The sequence below is a fragment of the Somniosus microcephalus genome, chromosome 2 (genome assembly GCF_052327205.1).
Source record: "Somniosus microcephalus isolate GS21.2 chromosome 2, FLI_Smic_1.0, whole genome shotgun sequence".
Taxonomy (NCBI): Eukaryota; Metazoa; Chordata; class Chondrichthyes; order Squaliformes; family Somniosidae; genus Somniosus; species Somniosus microcephalus.
The window spans coordinates 353,346,138-353,367,306 of NC_140988.1; positions in this window are offsets into that span (position 1 = coordinate 353,346,138).

The following is a 21,169-nucleotide window of genomic DNA, read 5'->3' on the forward strand; positions in this document are numbered from 1 at the left end:
AGAGATGTGAGCAGAAGGAGGCATAGAAATAAATTGTCAAACATCACACCGAGGAGAGACAGACTCTGCAGTGGCAAGCAGGCACACCCATCTCACTGATATCTAAGTAAATACCTGTTTTCTTAAGAACATTATTAAAACACCCATGACATGCAGCACCTTCATATTATGAGTATTATATAGTAGTATAATTTAGATGGGGGTACGGTCCATGATTACTAATCGATTTGAAATGGGGTCCTTCAACCAAAAAATTTTGAGAACCCCTGTGGTAAAGGATGATGTGCTTGAGGTTTCAAAGACAGAATCTATTTGGCTAGAGTTAAGGAGCAGAATAGGAGTTGTTACGCTGCTGGGTGTATGCTATCGACCACTAAATAGTTGGAAAGAGATGGAGGAGCAAATCAGCAAGCAGATTTCAGAAAGATGTAAAAAAAAAACAGAGTAATGATAATAGGGACTTCAATTATTCTAAAATAGACTGGAAATAAAAGAGTGTAAAGGGCAAGGAGGGGGAGGAATTCTTGAAATGTGTACAGGAGAATTTTCTTGATTAGTATTATAGCCATACAGAAACAAACTGTTCTAACTATAATAATAGATTCTGTATTTCATGCCGTACTGCTCCTGTCACCATAAAGCAAGGTACCCTCTGACTTACCATGAACAATACCACGGGAGACCAGCTAATTGTTTGTAAATATGACAACTCATCTACACTCTGCCTTGCCAGCACTGCCCCTTTAATGTGCTGTTGGGGTAAATATTCCATCTACATGCTGAAATTAAAAATTAAAAATGCTTCTTTGCTGTTGTATGTTGTGTCAAAGGACAGCAAAAGAGCTTCTTGTTTCGAGCCATGAACATGTAAACAGAAACAGACAGAGCAGCAAACAGGGCTACTTTAAGTAAATAGATTGCTTTCTTATACTGAAAATGGGTAATTAAAGGAACTGTCAGCAATGTATTTCCACTGCTGTATGTTTAAATCACAGTTAATGGTATGCTTGGTTACCCAGAGATGCAATTAAATGGAACTTCAACAAAGTGACATTTATTTGGCCTGGGTTACTGGCATCCATGATTAGATCTTCCAGTTACGCTGCACACTTTCTTCTAGTGATTTGCCTGCCATCCTTTTAGTTGTGCGGTTTTGTGAAGTGGCTCGCCTCAAAGAAAATAAAATCATGTTTTAGGCTCTTCTATGCGATGAAACAAAAGGAAAAATGCCTGTCAGTTTATTTAATGATCATTCTGTGTTTCATTTGCTTTTAGGTTAGTGTGCACAACCTCGCTAAATTAGGGAAGTGACAGCAGTTAAACTCCATTTCAGTTTTTGAAGTGCCCTTTAATGTAGCAGTTCTGTATTATTTGACCATATTTCATTATAACCAGCAGATTTCCTGTGGTGTCGCTCAGAGTGACTCTTGTGTGTTTATGCATTTTTTTAATATAATGTAAGCAGAAAAGCTACAGACGCTACTCTGGCAACAGGGTTCCTCTCTCCTTGCTGGTTGTGTCAGCCTTGCTCAGTGGGTAGCACTCTCGCCTCTGAGTTACAAGGTTATGGGTTCAAGTCCCACTCCAGAGACTTGAGCACATAATCGAGGCTGACACTCCAGCGCAGCACTGTGACAGTGAGGCGAACAGGAACCGTGCGGGTGGGAGAGAGAGACAGAGCCGAGCAAGGGGAGAGAGACTGCGCGAGAGCCAGTCCAGCGGCTGAGCTGTCCTCCACCAACGGGGTAACCAGAGCCGGTAGAACCGAACGTGCGGGAGAGGGAGAGACAGAGCCGAGCAAGGGGAGAGAGACTGTGCGAGAGCCAGTCCAGCGGCTGAACTGCTCTTCACCAACGGGGCACCCAGGGCCGGTAGAACCGAACGTGCGGGAGAGAGAGCGACAGAGCCGGGTACGGAGAGAGAGACTGCGCGAGAGCCAGTCCAGCGGCTGAACTGTCCTCCGTTAACGGGGTGTACCCAGCGCCGGTAGAGCCGTGCGGGTGGGAGGAAAAGACAGAGCTGAGTAAGGGGAGCTGTGCGAGAGCCAGCCCAGCGGCTGATCTGTTCTCCGTGAACGGGGTACCCAGTGCCGGTAGAGCCGTGCGAGCGGGAGAGAAAGACAGAGCCGAGTAAGGGGAGCTGTGCGGAAGCCAGCCCAGCGGCTGAACCTGTCCGCTGTGGGGAAAGCGTACCCCTTCCACCAGGAAGAAACGCGGGAAGCCGCCATTAGGCGGAGGAGACGACAGAAGCGGGAAACCGCCATTGAAGGGGGCGGGGAGAGAAAGGAAGAGCGGGAAACCGCCATATTCGCGGGAAAACCGCCATCTTAGAAATAAACAAATAAATAAGAATACTTAAAGAAATACTGGTGCTGCTCCCAAGGGAAGAAAGATGCCTAAGCGAAGGAATATTAATGATTTTAATTCTGAGATAGAAGACTGGGCCACGTACGTGGAACGCATCGAGATCTATTGTGAAGCCAACAAAATAGAGGAAGACGACAAGGCGATAACATTGTTAAACTCGATGGGCGCAAAGACATACGGGCTCTTGAAGGATTTACTAGCACCAGCTAAACCGGCGGATCAGTCTTTCGAAGAGATTGTGGTTGTTCTGAAGGGCCACTTGAACCCCACACCGTTGATGTTGGCTGAACGATTCAAATTCTATGCAAGAACGCAACAGAAAGACGAAAACAACGCAGAATACTTGGTCGAACTGCGTAGGCTAGCGAAATGCTGCCAGTTCAGAGGGAATCTGACAGAGGCACTGCGAGACAAGTTCGTAGGCGGCTTGTCCAAGGAAGGGACGCAAAAGCGCCTACTAGAAGAGAATGACCTTACACTTGACAGGGCTGTCCTTATAGCCGCATCACACGAAGCCGCAGCGAAAGGAACGGCGGAAATGCAACTAAAGGCGGCGGCGCTCGGGGTGGACCAAATTACCTCGAGTACAACAAAATGCTATCGTTGTGGGAAGACAACACACGACCAGAATCAATGCTGGTTTAAGAACCAAGAATGTAGGAAATGTGGCAAACTGGGTCACATCGCTAAGGTATGCCGGTCAGGGAAGAAGACCAACAACCAAAGGAAGCCATCACAAGAAAAGTACAACAAGGTATACAAGGGGGCTGAGAAGAGTTCAGACGAACAGAATCCAGACTCAGATCCAAACGGCCAGGAGCTGGGTAGTCTGAGTATCCACCATGTGAGTAAGGAAGCTGACCTACAAACTATCTGGGTCATGCTAAAAATAGCTGGAGTCCAAGTGAAAATGGAGTTGGACACTGGATCAGCTGTATCAGTCATAAATCGAGGGGATTACCACCAGCTATTCTCACACATACCCTTAAGAGATACCAAGTTCGTATTGCAGACATACACGGGGCATAAAGTATACCCCATGGGAAAAATAAGAGTCAAGGTGAGAGATAGGGGTAAAGAACACCCAAGAATGAACTTGTATGTACTACATGAGGGAGGACCACCACTTCTAGGACGGGAGTGGATCAAGAAAATAGACATGGAATGGCACTACCTACAAGCAATGATGAGTGAGGACTCGGTGCAGACAAGCAGCTCAGACTCTGAGCCGGAAGACGATAAGTCCAGCCCACGTATGAAAAACAAGGTTAACATGAACTCACTGACTAAGGTTGGAAAAACGATGGCGTGCATAAAGACAGAGAATTCTGAGTCTGTTCAAGTCACAGACATATGCATTACGGAGGAACACCGAGCTCGAACTCAACGTTATTTCAAAGTACGACAACAATTCGAACAATTAAGTTACCGTCTCGTACAAGAGATGAAAACAATGAAAAAGTTCTATGACACCGAATGGGAGAGTCTGGAAAGACAACAGAACCTGCTGGCTCAAGCAGAGAGCGACCATAGAGCCATCGTGACCAATTACCGATCACACCTCCCTTATGATGTTCAGGAGTTAGAATATTTGCATGATCTAGAGATACAGCATAAAGGCAAACCACGCTACACTGAGGATTTTGTTCTGCAATTGGAGACGGAGCTAGTGCAGGCAAGGTTAAGAGAAGCTGAATCGCAGTGTGCACTTAAAGAGATGCAGAAAAAAATCTTGGACATGGAAAAGAGAAACGCTTCTTTACCTGATGTGAATAATGTGGCCATGTTGCAAGAGGAGCTTATCACTCAGTTAAATGAAAATAAAGGGAAAATGACTGAGATAGACTGCAAGAATAAAGAAGATTTGATGGCAGTGAGACTTCAAGAGGCAGATAGCATAGCAGCCTTGGCTGAACTCCAACAGGAAATTGCGAAAGAAGCAAATGAAGAGGAATCTTCAGGAAGCCGGGATTTTATTCCAGTTCTTCTCTACGACTCCTTACAAGCAGAGTGTGAGAAGTGGAAAGAACAGTATGAACAGGCCCAGGCTACAATTCTGGAGGGGATTAACTCGGCAACCTCTGAAAAGCTAGTTTCAGTAGAAGCATATGAACAACTAAAGGTTGAACATGAGCAAGAAGTCCAAAGGCTGCAGGAAATTCTTGATGAGCTCAAGGCCAAGACAGACTCATCGGTAGAAGTTCCATCCATAGATGAGAATTTAGCGGTGAAATACATGGCAGAACATGAAAGACAAGATGTCCAAGAACTCATAAAAATATTGGAGGAAACCCAAGACAAATATGAGGCGGCAATGACCGAGGTTCAACGACTTGAAGAGCAGAGTCAACTGGGAATCCTTTCAGTGGAAGGGAAGGAAACTGTAAGAAACACAGAGACTGTAAGAATGGGCTCTGAACATGAGCTTGGGAGCATCAAGGCGCAACTTCTTCGAGCGCTTGAAACCAAAGTACAAGAAGAAAGGAAGGTGAAAGCATTGGAGGGAAAGGTGGATGAAATGGTGAAGACTCTGATCCACAGGGTCCCCGCGGAAGAGTTAACGGTCAGCCAACTCCTTCACATGCTGAGAGACAAGACTCCACAATGGGAACACGAGCTTCAATCTGCAAAGGGAAGGAATTCAGAGCTCCCAAAAGTTACAGAAATAACTGAGGTGGCAACACAGATTTTGTGTTACAGTTTACTCTATGAAGAGTTCGTTGAATCACGTCAATGTGAACAGAAGAATGTTGAAACAGCTGCTTCAGTAGAAGGATTAAATAGCCTGATACCGCAATCCCCGGTGGAAGGGAAGGTATTGAACTCACAAATGAGGTCAGTAGTGAAGGAATGGCAGACAACCCAGGAAGAGCGGGATGAATATGAATGCATGAAGAAGTCTTTTCAAGAAAGATGTCTAGGGAAGGAACCACCGTCAGCTAACGTCCAGACGGGTGAGGAGGAAGAAGAAGGCTCTCTCGCTGGCCTAACTCAGGACGAACCTGAATATTACCATGACCTGTTGAGTGACACTGAATATTACGAGGATGTGGTCTGCCCAGCTTGTGATGAAAACTCCCAAAGTGCTGAAATCCGGAGGAAGCACTTAAGGTCTAAGGAACATAGAGAGTTGGTGGCGCTACAGCTGGCAGCCGAGAAAGGAGCTCCGAGAGTTTCAAAAAGGCAGAAAAGAAAAAGAAGAAGCAGAAGATAATAACTGTCTAAAATATTAGCACTTCTACCATCTCAGGCGGAACACTACGAAAGGAGCTAAATTAGTTGAAAAACTGGAAAATGTCAAGACAGCCAGTTGGTTGTAAAAGTCCGCACTGCTAGTTCAACAGGACGAAAGTTCAAGCTGTTACGTCAAGAAAAAGGCTATGGAGGAGTCACGCTAGCCAGGTGAACCAGCTACACCAAAGAAATGTTGTTCGGAACGAGTCAAGATCAGAGACTGAATCTATGAACTGTTTCCGCAGAGACTGAACCTGTGAACTGTTCCCACCGAGATTATATCTGTAAATTGTTTTATATGATATTGACTCCACCGAGATTATATCTGTAATTTGTTTATAGGAAGTTGAAGATATGTATGTTTAACGGAGACTCTGTAAGTAATAAGCTAAAAAGGGAGGATTGTAGTGTATGTACCCGTCTACCTTTAAGGGAACTGTTGAATGTAACCGTTCACCTTTAAGAGAACTACTTTAGGCGTGGCACTATTTGTTTGGCTTCTGTATACTATAATACCGATAGTGACCACACCAGTATATAAGTGTTGTGGCAGGATTGCTGGGGCAGATTCGCCCGGACCCTCGAATAGTAAAGGCCTGTTTGTTTGTTACTTCTGAAGTCTGTGTATTTATTAACTGCACAACCCACAGACTTTACACCGTCTTTTGGAGAGATGTGAAACCGAGGCCCCGTCTGCCCTCTCAGGAGGATGTAATAAATCCCACCGCAGTATTGGAACAGCAGGAGAGTTCTTCTGGTTTCTTGGCCAATATTTACCCCCTCAACCAGCACCACTAAAAAAACACATTCATAAATCATTGCTGTTTGTGGGACATTGTTGTGAAAAAATTGCCTGCAGCATTTACCTACTTAAAAATAGTGTCTATGCTTCAGAACATAAGAACATAAGAAATAGGAGCAGGAGTAGGCCATTCGGCCCCTCGAGCCTGCTCCGCCATTCAATAAGATCATGGTTGATCTGATCTTGGCCTCAACTCCATTTTCCTGCTCACTCCACATAACCCTTGACTCCCCTGTAGCTCAAATATATGTCTATCTCCACCTTGAATATATTTACTGACTCAGCCTCCACAGCTCTCTGGGGTAGAGAATTCCAAAGATTCCCGACCCTCAGAGAATAAATTCCTCCTCATCTCTGTCTTAAAAGGGTGCCCCCTTATCCTGAAATTATGCCCCTTAGTTCTAGATTCCCCACCGAGGGGAAACATCCTCTCAGCATCTACCCTGTCAAGCCCCCTCAGAATCTTATATGTTTCAATAAGATCAACTCTCATTCTTCTAAACGCCATTGAGTATAGGCCCAACCTGCTCAACCTTTCATCATAAGACAACCCCTTCATCTCCGGAATCAACTTAGTGAACCTTCTCTGAACTGTCTCCAATGCAAGTATATCCCTCCTTAAAAAACTGTGCGCAGTACTGCAGGTGTGGTCTCACCAATGCCCTGTACAGTTCACAGAATCACAGAATCACAGAAACCCCACAGTGCAGATAGAGGCCATTTCGGCCCATCGAGCCTGCACCGACACATATCCCACCCGATCCCCGTAACCCCTACACCAACACATATCCCACCCTATCCCCGCAACCCCACATATTTTAATCCCCCTAACACTAAGGGTCAATTTATCATAGCCAATCAACCTAACCTGCACATTTTTGGACTGTGGGAGGAAACCGGAGCACCCGGAGAAAACCCACGCAAACACAGGGAGAATGTGCAAACTCCACACAGACAGTCACCCGAGGCCGGATTCGAACCCGGGTCCCTGGCGCTGTGAGGCAACAGTGCTAACCACTATGCCACCGTGCTGCCCTGACAGCAAAAGTTGTAGCAAGACTTCCCTACTTTTATACTCCATCCCCCAGCAATAAAGGCCAACATTCCATTTGCCTTCCTAATTACTTGCTCTACCTGCATGCTAACTTTTTGTGTTTCATGTACAAGGAGGACACCCAGATCCTTCTGTACCGCAGCATTCTGTAGTCTCTCTCCATTTAAATAATATTTTGCTTTTCTATTCTTCCTACCAAAGTGGATAACCTCACATTTTCCCACATTATACTCCATCTGCCAAATGTTTGCCCACTCACTTAACCTATCTATATCCCTTTGCAGACACTTTGGGGGCATTTTTGCCAGCCCTGGAGAGGTGGGTTTGGAGGTGGGACTGCCGGGAAAATGGCAGAAACTGGGGATGGGTGCCCATCCCGCCTCCAACATGCCTCCATGCCATCTTTCCAGGAAGCGGGTACTCGACCCGCGCCGGATCCCGTCTCCTTGAGGCGGGAAGGGGATTACAGCCACTTAACTGACTGTTAACAGGTAGTTAACAGGCAGATAAGAGGATTATCCCCATTTTTCCAACAGAAGTGCGGGCTTCCCGACGTCAGGGAAACCCCGACAGGGTCAGCGAGGTGAGCAGTGGGTCTGCGGGGGTGAGAGGGTTCGAAAAGTGCGCTGTGGGGGTGAGTGATGGGTGCAAGTGTGGAGAGGTAAGTATGGGTGGTGAGTGAAAAGTGTTAGAAAAAGTTTACTTACCTTTGTTTCTTCCTGCAGGCTTCAATCATTGGGGATCCGGAGGCTCCGGCATCTCCATGGCAGAGATGACAGAATGGCTGCTGCGTTCTCCGAGGCAACAGCCATCTGATTTCTGCTCAGGAAATAGGTTTAGTGAGTCTTGAATACAAGGACTCGCCAAACAACAGAGAATGACAGTGTTTGACAGCTTCTCAAAACTGTAAAACGATGACAATTCATCTGTCAAAAAATTTTGACAGATGAAACATCATACGCTGACGTTCTCTGTCACCGGCTTTCCCTTAATTGGCCTGCTAAGCCCACTGGAGGTGGTACTAAAACTCGACAAGCAGCAGTCCCGCCTCCATCACGTCCCCATTGGCAAAATCACCCCCTTTGTGTCCTTCTCACAACTTGCTTTCCCACCTATCTTTGTATCATCAGCAAATTTGGCTACATTACACTCGGTCCCTTCATCCAAGTCATTAATATAGATTGTAAATAGTTGAGGCCCCAGCACTGACCCGTGTGCCACCCCGCTAGTTACAGTTTGCCAGCCTGAAAATGACCCATTTATCCCGACTCTCTGTTTTCTGTTAGTTAGCCAATCCTCTATCCATGCTAATATATTACCCCCAACCCTGTGAGCTCTTATCTTGTGCAGTAACCTTTCACGTGGCACCATATCGAATGCCTTTTTGAAATCCAAAGACACTACATCAACTGATTCCCCTTGATCCACCCTACACGTTACATCCTCAAAGAACTCTAATAAATTAGAGTTCTTCACTGGTTGTGAAGTGTTTTGGGATGCCCTAAGAACTTGAAAGGTACTATATAAATACAAGTTCTTTCATTCCTTCTATCTTTCATTCATTCTTTCTGACATCACTGGAAGCAGCTCACAGCAACAGTTAATGTGATAGATTTACACTTGGATAATAGGAGACTTATTGTTTGATGTGAAATATCAATGCAGGGACCAAATAGAAAATGTTCTGTGAACTGATGTCCTGTGAGAGCTGAATTGTTGAGTATGTCCAATTTCATTTCACTGAGGACCCTAACAGACGTCAGAGAGGGACAGCCATCTCCCCCTTAGGGAGCATGAATTCAAGGTTTACAGACATGAAAGTTCAGCACACTAGCTTCAATCTTTATTTCTTTTTCATTTGAGAAAATTTCAGAATCATGATTTAACATAGAGTGGATGTTCTAAAAGAATTCTGCAGCTGGGAAATCACCTATCTCTTAGAATATACCCTTCTGTATTCTGCTTGCTGGATCTCAAAGGAGTCAACATCTGGGTGCCCAGGAATCCTCAGGTGTTAGTGAGTCATGCAGCTGTTTCTTGGCTCAGTGGTAACAACCTTGCCTCTGAGTCAGAAGGTTGTGCGTTCAAGTCCCACGCGAGACAGTTGAGCACAAAATCGAGGCTGACACTCCAGTGCAGTACTGAGTGGGTGCTGCATTGTCGGTGATGCTGACTTTTGGATGAGACGCTAAACCAAGGCTCCATCTGCCCTCTCAGGTGGATGTAAATGATCCCGCGGCATTATTTCAAAGAAGAGCAGGGGAGTTATCCCCGGTGTCCTGGCCAATATTTATCCCTCAACCAACATCACTAAAACAGACTATCTGGTCATTATCACATTGCTGTTTGTGGGAGCTTGCTGTGTGCATATTGGGTGCCGTGTTTGCTACATTACAACAATGACTACACTTCAAAAGTACACTTCATTGGCTATAAAGCTCTTTGGGAAGTCCTGAGGTTGTGAAAGGCACTACAGGAATGCAAGTTCTTTTGTTCTACCTTCTGATGCCAACCAGTTTGTTTGTGAGACCAACAACTAGAGGACTTTATCTCGGGAGGAGGGGTGACCTGAAGTGTCAGTGCAGTGAACGAGACTATTTTTGTGGAGCCCAGAGGAGCACTCATGCTCCTCCCAGACCCACAAAACTAAACGCAGAGTTACTTGTGGGCTCCTCTTTGGCTGGACCACCAGCTAATACTGGACGGTGTGTGATAAGTACACACTCCACCCAGTACTGTCCGACATCATAGGACCTATCTCTGTAACCTCCTCCAACCCTCCGAGATCTCTGTGCTCCTCGAATTCTGGACTCGTGTGCATCCCAGATTTTAATCACTCCACCATTGACAGTCGTGCCTTCAGCTGCCTAGGTCCTAAGCTCTTGAATTTCCTCTTTAAACCTCTTCTCCTCTCCACCTCTTCCTTTAAGATGCTGCTTAAAGCCTACCTCTTTTGGTCACCTGTCGTAATGTCTCCTTCTTTGGCTTGATGTCAGAAGTTTGTCTGATTACGTTCCTGTGAAGCGCCTTGGGATGTTTTACAATGTTACAGGTGCTATATCAATGCAAGTTGTTGATGACAGGTCAAGTCCATTACACAATGTGAAAGGCCTGTTTCCCTCCAGGGTGAAACGCAATGACACAGATCATCTTTTCTCCTAACTAGTGATACATAAACATAAGGTAAAAGAGGAATAGCGCTGTATATTTCCACATACAGCATCTTTGTTTCATATTGTGCACCATGAAAAACACCCAGCCTGCCCAACAAGGTGGAAGCTTTGAAGTTCTTTGCAGTCGAGCAATAATGTAGCAAAGTTATTATTTCCATATTCCTCTTGGTGCTTTTTAAAAATTCTTTTCAGCTATAGGACAAAGTGACAGGAAAGTACAAGGGAAAAATGTGCAGCTTATTGGAAAAGACTGGAATCAAGAGGACTTTAACATGTGGCTTTACTCTGGCTTGACTGAGCATTTTATATTCTTCAATTCTTCCCCCAGTAGAAAGTAGGTTGTGGTTTGTGTGTTGAAAGGTTTTCGTTAGCAGTCATTCAAAACATTTTGATATTTTCACAAAAGCTCTTAACATACAGTTTAAAAATGTTTTAATTAAACTTTTGGCTGAATGAGAGAGATGTGAAAATCAACTTTCAATAGCGAGGATTCACTTGGTGGAAACATAAGCTACATTATTTTCTTCAGAAATGTTAAGAGGCGCTGAATGACTCACACAATTTTCAATTTTTAAGTAAACATTCAAAAGGAGTTATGTCTGGAATTCAGTACCAGTTGTTTTTTGATGCCTGTGACAAAATATAATTAAAATCATTCAGAACTCACAAGGAGGACTTGGAAGTAATAATGGTCTCTGCGGTTTCATTGGGCAAGGTGTCAAATACTTAGTCAAAGAATTGAGCAGACAGGTATAGACCAAGTAAATGGAAGACTGCAGCTTTTCCTCTGTTACTTGCCTTATATTTAATTAACAGCTAACATATTAATTGTCGGAATCATAGAATCATAGAAACTTACAGCACAGAAGGAGGCCATTCGGCCCATCTTGTCCGTGCCGGCTGACAAAGAGCTATCCAGCCTAATCCCACTTTCTAGCATTTGGTCCATAGCCCTGTCGGTTGCGGCACTTCAAGTGCATATCCAAGTACTTTATAAATGTGATGAGGGTCTCTGCCTCAACCACCCTTTCAGGCAGTGCGTTCCAGACCCCCTCCACCCTCTGGGTGAAAAAAATTCTCCTCATATCCCCTCTAAACCTCCAACCAATTACTTTAAATCTGTGCCCCCTGGTTATTGACCCTTCTGCTAAGGAAAATAGGTCCTTCCTATCTACTCTATCTAGGCCCCTCATAATTTTATACACCTCAATTAGGTCACCCCTCAGCCTCCTCTGTTCCAAAGAAAACAACCCCAGCCTATCCACTCTTTCCTCATAGCTAAAATTCCCCAGCCCAGGCAACATCCTCCTAAATTTTCTCTGCACCCCCTCTAGTGCAATCACATCCTTCCTCTAATGTGGTGACCATTTTTTTTCTTCATCTTCCACTTTCATAAGACGATATGACACAGCTGATCTCAGTTTTTGCATTCATTGTGGTGATACCAGAGAAACGGAATGGTTTCATAGACCTAAACTACCATTTGCTGTCAGGCACCTACCTTTTTGTAACAGACATAGAGGGGGGGGGGGGGGGCGAGGAAGTCTTCAAATAGCTTACTTATTGCATGCGACGATCATTCAGTCAGTTGCATGTGGTCAATGTGATCATGGTGGACTCCGAAGGAAAGTGCTAATTTTGGCATTTCTAGTTGTTTCAAATCATAGGTGAAACATAGAAACATAGAAGATAGGAGCAGGAGTAGGCCATTTGGCCCCTCGAGCCTGCTCCGCCATTCAATGCGATCATGGCTGATCATCCAAATTCAGTACCCTGTCCCTGCTTTCTCCCCATACCCCTTGATCCCTTTAGCCTTAAGAAATATATCCAACTCCTTCTTGAATATATTTAATGACTTGGCCTCAACTGTCTTCTGTGGTAGAGAATTCCACAGGTTCACCACTCTCTGGGTGAAGAAATTCCTCCTCATCTCAGTCGCAAATGGCTTACCCCTTATCCTTAGACTGTGACCCCTGGTTCTGGACTCCCCCGCCATCGGGAACATCCTTCCTGCATCTAGTCTGTCTAATCTTGTTAGAATTTTATAAGTTTCAATGAGATCCCCTCTCATTCTTTTAAACTCTAGCGAATATAAGCCTAATCGACCCAATCACTCTTCATACATCATTCCTGCCATCCCAGGTTTCAGTCTGGTGAATCTTTGCTGCACTCCCTCCATGGTAAGAACATCCTTCCTCAGATAAGAATACGTCTCATGGGGAAGGCTAACTGTGTCCCTCAATCTCTGGCACACAGTAGTCAGTGAGTATCTACCAGCTGAAGACAGCCATGTTTTCATATTTCTTCTGCACCTGGTTCCACTCAAGTAGACAGATCAGAATTGTATTAAGCAATATATAATACATTCTGTTCTGCTTTTCTGACAACACATTGATTCAATAAAATGAAGAATGAACACTACAAAAGACTAGTTGATGCCTGCATATTAAAAGGAAGGAGTTAATAGTATAAATGTTGTTGCTTAAGGGTATATAGCAAATCTGTAGAAATAACAATAAACATTTTTTTAATCATTTATGGGGTGTGGACATCGCTGGCAAGGCCAGCATTTATTGCCCATCCCTAATTGCCCTTGAGAAGGTGGTGGTGAGCCGCCTTCTTGAACCGCTGCAGTCCGTGTGGTGATGGTACTCCCACAGTGCTGTTATGGAGGGAGTTCCAGGATTTTGACCCAGCGACGATGAAGGAACAGTGATATATTTCCAAGTCAGAATGGTGTGTGACTTGGAGGGGGACCTGGATGTGGTGGTATTCTCATGCGCCTGCTGTCTTTGTCCTTCTAGGTGAAAGAGGTCGTGGGTTTGGGAGGTACTGTCGAAGCAGCCTTGGTGAGTTGCTGCAGTGCATCACACTCCAGACTTGTGCCTTGTAGATGGTAGAAAGACTATAGGGAGTCAGGAGGTGAGGCAGTCGCCGCAGAATACCCAGCCTCTGACCTGTTCTTGTAGCCACTATATCTATGATGCTGGTCCAGTTTAGTTTGTGGTGAATGGTGACCCCCAGGATATTGATGGAGGGGGATTCAATGATGGTAATGCCATTGAATGTCAAGGGGAGGTGGCAATTGTATGGCGCAAATGTTACTTGCCAATTATCAGCCCAAGCCTGAATGTTGTCCAGGTCTTGCTGCATGCAGGCAGGACTGCTTCATTATCTGAGGAGCTGCAAATGGAACTGAACACTGTGCAATCATCAGTAAACATCCTTCTGACCTTATGATGGAGGGAAGGTCATTGATGAAGCAGCTGAAGATGGTTGGGCCTAAGACACTGCCCAGAGGAACTCCTGAAGCGATGTTCTGGGGCTGATATGATTGGCCTCCAACAGCCACAACCATCTTCCTTTGTGCTAGGCATGACTCCAGCCAGTGGAGAATTTTCCACCTGATTCCCATTGACTTTAATTTTACTAGGGCACCTTAATGCCACACTCGTCAAATGTTACATAGAAACATAGAAGATAGGAGCAGGAGTAGGCCATTCGGCCCTTCGAGCCTGCTCCGCCATTCAATGAGATCATGGCTGATCATCCAAATTCAGTACCCTGTCCCTGCCTTCTCCCCATATCCCTTGATCCCTTTAGCCTTAAGAAATATATCCAACTCTTTCTTGAATATATTTAATGAACTGGCCTCCACTGCCCTCTGTGGCAGAGAATTCCACAGGTTCACCACTCTCTGGGTGAAGAAATTCCTCCTCATTTCAGTCCTAAATGGCTTACCCCTTATCCTTAGACTATGACCCCTGGTTCTGGACTCGTCTGAAGGCGGCTCACCACCACCTTCTCAAGGGCAATTAGGGATGGGCAATAAATGCTGGCCTTGCCAGCGATGTCCACGCCCCATAATGATTCAAAAAATGTTTATTGTTATTTCTACAGATTTGCTATATACCCTTAAGCAACAACATTTATACTATTGACTCCTTCCTTTTAATATGCAGGCATCAAATGTTGCCTTCATGTCAAGTGCAGTCATTCTCAGCTCACCTGCAGAACCCAAACTGAGCATCGGTGAGCAGGTTATCGGCAAGTAAGTGCCATTTGATAGCATTGTCAACGACATCTTCCATTACTTTGCTGATGATTGAGAGTAGACCGATTAGATGGTAATTGGCTGGATTGGATTTGTCCTGCTTTTTGTGGACAGGACATACCTGGGCAATTTTCCACTTTGTCGGGTAGATGCCAGTATTGTAGCTGTACTGGAACATCTTGGCTAGAGGCGTGGCTAGTTCTGAGGCACAAGTCTTCAGCACTACAGCCGGGATGTTGTCGGGGCCCATAGCCTTTGCTGTATCCAGTGCGCAGAGCCGTTTCTTGATATCGTGTGGAGCGAATCGAATTTGCTGAAGACTGGCTTCTGTGATGGTGGGAACCTCAGGAGGAAACCGAGATGGTTCATCCATTCGGCACTTCTGGCTAAAGATGGTTGCAAACGCTTCAGCCTTGTCTTTTGCACTCACGTGCTGGGCTCCACCATCATTGAGGATGGGGATATTCATGGAGCCTCCTACTCCCATTAGTTGTTTAATGGTCTACCACCATTCATGACTGGATGTGGCAGGACTGCAGAGCTTTGATCTGATCTGTTGATTGTGGGACCGCTTAGCCCTGTCTATAGCAAGCTGCTTCCGCTGTTTCACATGCATGGACCTGTGTTGCAGCTTCCCCAGGTTGACACCTCATTTTTAGGTACGCCTGGTGCTGCTCCTGACATGCTCTTCTGCACTCCTTATTGAAGGCTTGATGGCAATGGTAGAATGAGGGATATGCCAGGCCATGAGGTTACAGATTGTGGTGGAATATAATTCTGCTGCTGCTGATGGCCCACAATGCCTCATGGATGCCCAGTTTTGAGCGGCTCGATCTGTTCTGAATCTATCCCATTTAGTACAGTGGTAGTGCCACACAACTCGATGGAGTGTGTCCTCAGTGTGAAGACGGGATTTCATCTCCACAAGGGCTGTGCGGTGGTCACTGCTACCAATGCTGTCATGGACAGATGCATCTGCAACAGGTAGATTGGTGAAACGAGGTCAAGTAGGCTTTTCTCTCGTGTTGGTTCTTTTACCACCTGCTGTAGGCCCAGTCTGACAACTATGTCTTTCAGGACTTGGCCAGCTCGGTCAGTAGTGGTGCTACCGAACATTGAAGTCCCTCACCCAGTGTACTTTCTGTACCCTTGCTGCCCTCAGTGCTTCTTCCAAGTGGTGTTCAACATGGAGGTGTACTGATTCATCAGCTGAGGGAGGGCGGTAGGTGGTATCCAGCAGGAGGTTTCCTTGCCCACGTTTGACCTGAAGCCGTGAGACTTCATGGAGTCCAGAGGCAATGTTGAGGACTCCCAGGGGCACTCCCTCCTGACTGTATACCACTGTGCCACCACGTCTGGTGGGACAGGACATACCCAGGGATAGTGATGGAGGAATCTGGGACATTGGCTGAAAGGTATGATTCTGTGAGTATGACTGTGTCAGGCTGCTGCTTGACTATCCTGTGGGACAGCTCTCCCAATTTTGCAGAGTCGGCTGGGCTGGGTGTGCCTTTGTCGTGTCCCTTTCCGGTGCTTAGTTCAGATCCAACTCATTCAGCATACGTTGACTAAGTGCTTTTAATTTAGAAATAAATAATTCGCAATAAGATCACAAAGGAAAGTAGAGTTGGGGTAGAACATTTTCACCTCCTAACTCAAACTTCAGTAGAAAATGGCAGACCCACCATCACAAAATCCACTGCCTCTCGATCGATTCCGGAGTTTATGCCTTGACTATCCGTCAGAGACCATTCCAGATACAACTCGTTTTTTGTGTAAGAGTGCTTTTGACATCAGTCTTGAACAACAACAGAGACTTGCACTGATACAGCACATTTAACAGAGTAAGATGTCCCACGGCACTTCACAGGAGCGTTTATCAAACAACATTTGACACCGAGCCACATAAGGAGATATTTGGACAGGTGACTAAAAGCTGGGTCAAAGGGACAGGTTTTATGGAACATCTTAAAGGGGAAGAGAGAGGTAGTGAGGTGGAGAGGTTTAGGGAGGGAATTCTAGAGCCCAGGGCCTAGGCAGCTGAACGCACGGCCGGCAATGTTGGAGCGATGAAAATCGGGGATGCGCAAGAGGCCAGAATTGGAGGAGCGCAGAGATGCCTTTTAGCAGCTTGTGCCTATGCCCACACCCTTTGTCCCACAGCTGTGGCTTCACTTGGGACAGTGTTCCTCATTAATCTTTTCTATTTGACTTATTTGCATTTCCCTATAAGTTTCCTTTCATTTACTTGAAGGCTGAAGATTCCCCATTTTTCTAACCTTTCCTCATAACCCAGTTCACAGACTCTCGGGCTCAGTCCTGTGGCTCTTCTCGGAGTCACTCAACAGGGCTTGGATGTTCCCCTTCAGCTTCAGTAACCAGAACTGAATGTCCACCAGGTGTGCTACAGGGTTCAACACGATGGCCTCAGACTTACACTCTGCACAACTGGTAATAGTGCCGCGGTCAGAGGTGCACTTCAGTCTTCATCTGGCCTGGGCATTGAGCACAGAAGGGAAATTCTGTCCGGGCGACGACGAGAATTTGGTGAGAGTGGGAATTCACTGATAGTCTGTTAGTGCAGAGTGTGTTTTTATCAAACTGAAATTTAACCTTGTTTTCTCATTTTTTTAAATTGCAGGTCAGTGGCAGTTAGCAGTCACTCAGCTGTGAGTGGGTCCCTGACTCGGTGTTAATTATTACGGCTGCAAGTTGACCAACCAGTTGTAACTGGTGTGTTTCTGAAGGGTCTATATTGGAGGGATATCTGGCGAGAGTGGGAATTTGGTGCAAAGGGGGAAGAGATGCTAAGTAATTTAAAACAAGGGGCAACAGTAAATATGTAAATAATCAGAGTAATTTATTAGATCCAAGGGGATAAAATTAAAATTAACTAAGTAGAGGCTACCAACATTAAAGGGATCCGATTGCATTAAATAAAAATCTGGTATACATAAATAATAAATGGGAGTATGGGAATACTAAACTAAATAGTGGTGAGGGTGATGGCATTCAATAGTCAGGGAATAAACAGGTGATTGGAACGCTAAATCAGGTGCTTCACACCTGTCTTAAGGCGCAAAGGCCGAGGAGCGAGGCGCTACCTCAGAGCGCTGGCGAATCTCATGTGATGTCAGTCAGCAATGGAACACAGACACACTGGCGCCGGCCAGTTCTTAAAGGGGAGTTCTGACAAAAGGTCATCGACCTGAAATGTTACCTCTGTTTCTCTCTTCACAGCTGCTGCTTGACCTGCTGAGTTTCTCCAGCATTTTCTGTTTTTCTGGAGGGTTGATTTTGCTCTCCATCCACATCCTGCTCATTGCAGCCTTGAATCTCGACCTGGAGAGACCTGTACATCAAATCTGCTGGAAAGAACAATGGAGAGACCCAGGGAAAGAGCTCAGAGTGCAGCCCCCATAGTCTCTTCTAAATCGATACAAGGAAGGGCAAATCAAAATGAACCTGCAAAGTGCTGCTCAGTACCCGAAACTCCTTCACACAGCATTGAACCTCTCCAGAAGTCTCTCTCTCTCTCTCTCTCTCAGAATGCGTGGTGCAAAAATGTCACCAACAAAAAAAGGCAGGAAGCGGTTGCCTTTAAATAGCGCTCCCCCAGTCCCTTCCTGACTGCAAAACGCTCCCCTCAACCTATCATTGCTAGCGGCAAGCGGTAAGGCAGGGGGCACCACTCAATATCCGGTCCGGGGTGCTCCCGGGGCGTTGCGCACACGACTGATGTCATGATCTGCCAGCGCAGGAGATCATGGCAGTAGTGTTTAGCGCCACTGCAAAATGTCTAGCCCGGGCGCTAGTCGCTTTGCACCCCATTAGCGCCCTCATAAAGCACTAACGGGAGGCGCAAACCAACTGAATTTTTCCCTCTTTGTACTTGCATCTTGTACTTGATTTTTTTCATCCTGTTTGCTAATTTCACTGGTCAGTGAATTTGAGCCAGACCCTTTCTCATCTCATACAGTGTCAGCTGTGGCTCAGTTGGCAGCATCCTCGCCTCTAAGCAGAAGGTTGTGGGTTCAAGACCAACTCCAGAAACTTGAGCATAAAAATTCCAGGCTGACACTGCCAGTGCAGTACCGAGGGAGCGCTGCACTGTGCCATCTTTCGGATGAGTCGTTAAACCGAGGCCCCGTCTACCCTCTTGGGTGGATGTAAAAGATCCCATGGCACTATTTCGAAGAAGAGCAGGGGAGTCCTGGCCAATATTTATCCCTCAATCAACATCACTAAAAAACAGATTATCTGGTCACTGTCACATTGCTGTTTGTGGGAGCGTGCTGTGCACAAATTGGCTGCCGTGTTTCCTACATTACAACAGTGACTGCACTTCAAAAAAAAAGTAAAATTGGCTATAAAGCGCTTTAAGATGTCCGGCGGTCATGAAGGGCATTATAAAAATGCAAGTCTTTCTTTTCCTTTTATACCACTGTCCTGTTCAATTGTACAGCATTTCCTTGCCTCACAAATAGTGGAAGAGTATATTTGATGTGCTTCACCTTTGCAGAGATTAACACAGAATAGATGAAACTAATTATGGTAAAGCGCAAACTGGAAGTTACCTTGGATCGCTTTGAGTCTTCAATCTATTCGGAAAGGCAGAAATATTAAATTCAAGACCAGAATTCTGCAGGCTAAACCTTTATTTAAAAATTCTAAATCATAGAATCATAGAAGTTTACGGCACAGAAGGAGGCCATTCGGCCCATCGTGTCTGGGCCGGCCAATAAAGAGCTATCTCGCCTAATCCCACTATGAAGCATGAAAGAATAGGCAAGAACTATTATTTAGGTGAATGCTTAGACCACAAGATAATCGTAAAATGGCAAAAAAATAGCCAAATGAACACTTCGAATCATAGAATCATACAGCATAGAAGGAGGCCATTTGGAAGAGCTATCCAATTAGTCCCAGTCTCCCACCCTTTCCCCAGAAAATTTTCATCCTTCAAGTATTTATCCAATTCCCTTTTGAAAGTTATTGGCCCAGAAATTCGGGTTGGAGTCTTCGCGCGGGTGCAAGCCTCCGACCTGCACTTACCTGGCACGCCGGCCATTGAGCTGTGGGCCCGCGTGGGATTCCGATCCTGGGCCTGCTCCAACTGCCGGCGCGCAGTGCTCGCGTATCCCAGGGGCGCAGTTAGTTCGAAGCGTCCCCTGGGATCACGTGGGCCATGGAGAGCCAATGGTAGCAGGGAATCTGTATTCATAGATTTGACAGGAAGAGCTGTCAAACCTATGAATACAATTCGGGCCCAAAACATCACTAAAACTTCAAATACATTTTTTTTAAATCACATTTTTAAAATAACTATAAATTACATAAAATAATTATTTTAAACAATAATTTAAATTTTTGGAAAAATTAATTACAGTTTCTAATGGGGCTAAAAATAAACTTACCTTGCTTTAAAGTATTTAAAAATAATAAACCTGTGGAAAAAATGTTTTCATTTAACTTAATTCGTCACTTACCTTGTTAAAAGCAGGCCTTGCGACTTCTTTTTACAAGCATAGCTCCCGAAGACTTACCCTCCCGGAGAAAGCTGCAAAAAAAACAGAAGTTCCAGGCGTACGCGCTGCCTCCCCGGCGCACACGTGCCACCTGTGAACCCCTTCCTTTAAGGGAACGGAAGTTCCGGTTTCTCGCGCATGCGCAGTGCATGCACAAAACCGGCACTTTCGTTGGGCCTACGGGTGAGTACCCAGCGCGTACTCAACCGTGGGAACCCGAATTTCTGGCCCAATTTTGAATCTTCTGCCACCACCCTTTCAGGCAATGCATTCTAGATCACTTCTGCAGAAACATCTTTTAGATTCTTGTTCTATATTCAATGGAGACTGTTTTATTAGAGTTTTTTCTTTCTCCTAGAGTTTGAGGTTGAACTGAAGACCTGCAGTCTAACTTTAAGCTCAGCCTCTCTGCGACATTCTTTGAAGTAGGTTTTCACTGCCTGATATAACCTTTAAACAAGAGAGAGGCACATTTTTTTCTATTGACACGCCTTCAATCATTTCCTCATCCACAGCCTTGGCAGTTAAGCTGTGATTTAAAGCCAACAAACACCTTAGCGCCTGCAGAGCGGGTGATGGCTCCCTTCACCCAAACCACGTAGCCATTTTATAAACACAGCTGCTGGCCACTGAATACATACATTAATATTTCAAATTCTCAACTTTAATTAAACACCAGCTCAAAGCAATTACCTTTTGGCTCTCAGGATTTTAACGGTAATTTTAAGATGAAGAGTAGAATCCATTTTAACTCTAGTTACACCAGAACATAGCAAAAGCTTGACACAAATAAAAGAATCTATTTCAGTTAATCGCTGCTGTAATGTCCGTGTGTAATTGAGACACGGACTGCAGAAGTTGGTTATAACAGGTGTTTACTGAATGGAGACAAAACTGGAACTACTATATAAAAATTACTACACAGGCTTATATACAGGGGTGGTCACTACTGGTACTG